The 5,114-nt window shown below is 35.2% G+C and overlaps 1 long non-coding RNA gene across 1 annotated transcript; it reads right to left on the reverse strand.

Moving 5' to 3' along the window:
- Window positions 1-305: 305 nt before the first annotated feature.
- LOC145820587 (uncharacterized) lies at window positions 306-3,533 on the reverse strand. The gene is made up of 2 exons (XR_014362411.1): window positions 3,171-3,533; window positions 306-677 (listed from the first exon to the last, which is right to left on the reverse strand). It is a non-coding gene; the product is annotated as an uncharacterized LOC145820587 (long non-coding RNA).
- Window positions 3,534-5,114: the final 1,581 nt, after the last annotated feature.

Genomic DNA, 5,114 nt, shown 5'->3' on the forward strand with positions numbered 1-5,114 from the left:
TGGGCTGTTGGCTCACCCTATATGGGAATAACATTTTCAGGTACAGGTGAGATGCCTCCTCCAAGGCAATAGCGTGGATGGAGTTTTGGGAAGCAAGTGCTTCTTAATTATGCCTTATGTGTGTATGTTTGTTATTTGTAAAGCCAAGGACTTAAGATGTAATGAGCGAAACTCAATTTGTGTAACCAAGAATGTTCTTGGATAAATTTGTAAGCCTGTAGGGCACTTATTACCTGTTTGGCTTCCATTTCATACTTGTTGTAAAATGCATGTTTGGGATTGGAATTGGGGCAATGAGATGTAAATAACATGTAATTGGCATTTGAGATTTAATGGAAATGGGAGTATGGATTACTTAGCAATATATATGTGTTTGTCTATCAGGTGGGTTTTGTTACATAAATAGATATATCCTGCCCAAATTTTCCGAGCGTTACAACTCAGTCATCTCTGCCCCCTCCATCGCAACGCAACCTCTCTCATTCACCATGATCGATCGATCGATTAACAGAGAAAGAAAAAGAGACAGAGAAAGATTTGATGGTTGATACTTGAACAAACCCTATAGATTCGATAGTTGATATCTATACATACTCAATTGGTTCGGCGATTGATATCTGAACGGCGGCGATCTGTTCGGCACTAGTTGTCCGAACAGTAGCGATTTCTCCAGCGATCTACAAATAAAGAAAAAAGACAAAATGGAAAGGTTAAGGACTGAAAAGGAGTGGGGAAAGTGAAAAGAAATGCTATGTATGGTTGAGGTTTGGGCATGAGAGGCGATGGCCAGCGGTGGTTGGCGGTGAAGTGGCTAGTGAGATGGTGGTGGGTGAGATGTGTATGGAGAAATTGTGAGATGTTTGAGTGAGATGGTAATTTTGTTAAAGGATAAATTTGTGATTCTAAAAATATTTATTAAGTTTGTGGGTGATTCTACTTACACCACTATTTAACCTCTTTACACCCTCCATCTCATTACACCACTAGAAAAAATGTAATTCTCATTACACCCCCAATATATTACCAAAATTAATCATAAATTAACTATTTCATCTCTTTACACCACTAATTTTGGTAACACGATGCTAAATAATTTACATTATTCTGGTGTTATGTTGCCGGAAAAAATAGATCTCTGCAACATTTTGTTACTACACATTTACAAAGTCACTTTTCTTTCAAACAATGATTTCTTAATTTGTGGTAGGTATATTCGGTAATACAACGCTAATTAATTTGAATTACTCCAATGCCATGTTACCAAACAATATTTTTTTTCCTAGCATTATGTTGTCATCCAATTAGACGATAACAATAAATTAATTTGGGCCACTTGTGAAGTGCTTGTTCAGTGATACATTGTTATACAAATAAGATTACTCTAGTGTCATGTTGCCAAACTACAATAGAGTTATCTAGGCCCCCATCACTGTACATTGAAAGATTTAGTTTTTCCTTGAAGCATCCTGTAACATGCCCGGGGGGTGCCCGCGCGCGTTAAATAGTTCGAACCCCCGAGATCTCTTTGATCTATTCTCACGAGTGCAATGTGAAACATAGATGAGAGTCCAGATTTGGCAACTTTTATTGAAAATCCATTTTATTGCAATTTTGTCAAAAATGGACTGCGTCATCAGATCTCAGAGTCGCCACCTAATATTTATTTTGGGAAAATTAGGAAACCCATAACTCGTGCCAAGGCCACTGTTCGTCGTAACCAAGGATGCTTGGCTCGGAACCTTAGGTATGAGAGGGGAAGGTCAATAATGAGCACCTCCGCCCACCCGATCAAAGATCGGCCTTTACTAACCATGATATGAATTTTATTTTATTTATATGTTCATGTTCTGATTAGTTAATAAATCCTAAAATTTACTATGTGAAGCATACAAGTATAGACTATGCCATTCATTTTGGGAGCAATTTGATATCATGCATTTTGAAAGAGTTTTGACGATGTACAACCCAAATAAATTGAGTTTACAAGCATGAAAAATCAACATCATTCCAAATTAAGCGACACAACCTCCATCCACCGGCATTCATAGAGTTATATAACATAAGCAACTAGCCTCATGGTAGAATGCTAGACATAGTAAGAAAAACACACACACACGGGATGCTAAAGCATAAAAACTCACATGCTTGATGTCCCACGAACAAGCTGCAAAACAAAGTTAGTAAAATATGCATGATATTATATACAAAACCCTAATGCAATTCACTCATGAGATGCAACTAAAGATTCGGCTTCTAAAATATGATATGTGAATCATCTCAAGAACATGAGGAAGCGCACATAATCACATAGGAATTGATTAAATCCACAAATGCAAACTTAGCCGAATCAAGATGCATGAAACATGGATGCAAAGCATAACTATGATGAAAAATAAATATGATGTTTATGTACAAATAAAGAGAGCAAGTAAAAGAACGGGATAGAAAGAAGCGGGGCGGGGAATTATTACAACATTTTAAAGAATAATTACAAACCAAATTAGAGAGGGATGAGGAGAATATTACAACAAAATAAAAACCTCACAATACACTCAAAATAAAATAAATAAATAAAATAAAAGCTTCATGTTCTTTAGAACCGCCAGCGAAAATTAGTCAATATTGGGAGATTACGCCATCTTGTTCGGAAGAAGCTAACCGACCGGCCAAATAGGCCGGCCGGCGAACTAGACCAAGCAAAACCTGTCTTGTTGCGAAACCAAGAAAAGGAACAAACAAAAAATATGTAGGTGGCTCAACTAACCACTACAGGTTAGATTAAAAAAAAGAAAATAAATATAAAATAAAATAAAAAAAGTGCAAACTCACAACATAAACCTAAAGCAATAAAACAAATATAAGATAGAACATGTAAAATTACAACAAAACTAATATAAGACTAATACACGAAAAAAATAAATATGAGGTAAAACATGCAAGATTACAACAAAACTAATATGAAATTAAAGTATGCGAATAAAAATAAATAAATAAATAATTATGAGCTAAACAAACCGCTAGGATTATAACAACACACTATGAAATATAAAGTAAGAAAATAAATATGAGATAAACAAACCACTTGGATTATAACAAAACACAATGAAATAAGAAGTAAGAATATAAATATAAGATATAAAATATAAGAAAATGAAAGATTAAAAATTCACCTTCCAAAGAAAGATTGAACTTCTTGATTTCCAAACTTTCTCTTGATCACCCTCAAGTGTAGGAAGTGTGTTCTCAAATCCTCAATTCGAAATTATGGAGTTTGTGGTATGGAAAGTGGCTAACTCTCTAGTTTTCCTCACTTTCAATCACTAAACATTCTTCCTTATGATCGAGGCGATTGATCTTTGGCTATATCAAAATTTTTGGAGTGGTTTTGGTGTATGGAAATGAGGAATTTCAGTAGCTATGGAATGTATGGGGTGTATATGGAAGATAGGAATATTTTTGGCTCAAAAACTCAAATTTTCTCTCTTTTTTCACTCTTTTCTCACTCATTTCTCTTCAATTTCGTGGTCCTCTCCCTCTCTTACAATATGATCATTCTATATAGGCAATGAGGGAGAGTAAAGGTCAAAAAGAAGGTGGGAGACAAGGTGGGAGACAAGAATGTGATAGGAGGGCAAATTTTCAATGTGGTTGCATGGGATACTCCTTTATGGGTGCAAACAAAATATCTTTTTGACTATAGAGGATGATTAGGTATAATGGAGGATGAGTGGATGCACTTGAATGGCTCAAAAAATGGGTAAATGGGTTGTCCCAACCGAACCAAAACCAAGAAAAATGGGCTATTGTTGTTTTGGGTCGAATCAACAAAATCTGCTTTTAAGCCCAACTTCAAATGGGCATATCTCCCCCATATGGACTTGGTTTTAGGCAGTTCTTTGGTCCAAATTGAAGCCCCAGAAGTCTTCTTCCAATGGTGGTGGCCTCACATTTAAATTCCAAGTGTACAAAGAGATATGCCTCATTTAGTGAAGGCTGTCTCGGGCTGGGTCAACAAAATCTGCTCTTAAGCTTAGCTTCAAATGGGCATATCTCCCTTATTTAGACTTGGTCTAAGGTGGTTCTTGGGTCTAAATTGAAGCCCCAGAAGTCTACTTTCAAATGGTGGTGGCCTCATATTTAAATTCCAAGTGTACAAAGAGAAATGCCTGATTTAGTGAAGGCTGCTCATTTCCTTCTTAATGATTTGATACTCATCATTTTCCTAAACCAGCTTTCTTTCATCCCCTCCTATTTCCTTTAACTCCAAACCTATAAAGAAGATATTTTTAAATATTTTTCAAAAAGTTCACCTCCCTTCCATTTATTTTCACTTTGCCCTTACTCAGTTTACTGAAAAGTGCAATATTTTAATCGAAATGGGAGCCTCGGGACATCGTAGAAACATTTAAAAAAACATATTTGAAAAGAGGGTTTTAAGGTCTAAAATAGTTTGGCCAAAAAAATGGGTGAAGGTTGGGATTAAAACTTAAATTCCATATTTCTTACTGAGAATTTTGTGAGAAACACATTCTAATTGTCATCATCGGGTAATCAAAAGAAAGCGCCCGAGTCTTAGGGCCGGTCAAAATGGGGTGTCTACACATCCATAAAAAAATTCATAAATCAAACACACATCCATAAAATCATACATAAAAAGTATCCATAAAATGATTCATAATGACATCAAGTGTACGAATATCCTTAATGTATTCATAAATCTGTAATTGTTTGCATCCATCAATCAAACATGTTATCACAATTTGTCTTAGAAATTTGTAGGTAATTTTTCCCCCCTTAATAGAAAGAGACATCCACACTTTTGAGAACCTGTCAATCTCAATCGTTCCCCCTTAATCTTCGTGTTGTCTTTGTAGTAACCACTTCTTTCATAAACAAGTGTAAGTCATGGTTTTCTGCCATTACCTCCCACATCTGATATCTTTATAATAATGATAAATCCAGTATTCTTCCCAATGTCAGAAGCCCATTTCATTAATGCTTCACGACTACTAAAAATCTAAAGATAATAAATACATTTATACGTCAAATTATTAATAAAACTCAATAAAAATTAAAAAAAAAATCGTATTCATAAAAAAAACTTAACAAACCTC

This window comes from Camellia sinensis, chromosome 2, assembly GCF_055761805.1.
Source record: "Camellia sinensis isolate YWXY chromosome 2, ASM5576180v1, whole genome shotgun sequence".
Lineage (NCBI taxonomy): Eukaryota > Viridiplantae > Streptophyta > Magnoliopsida > Ericales > Theaceae > Camellia > Camellia sinensis.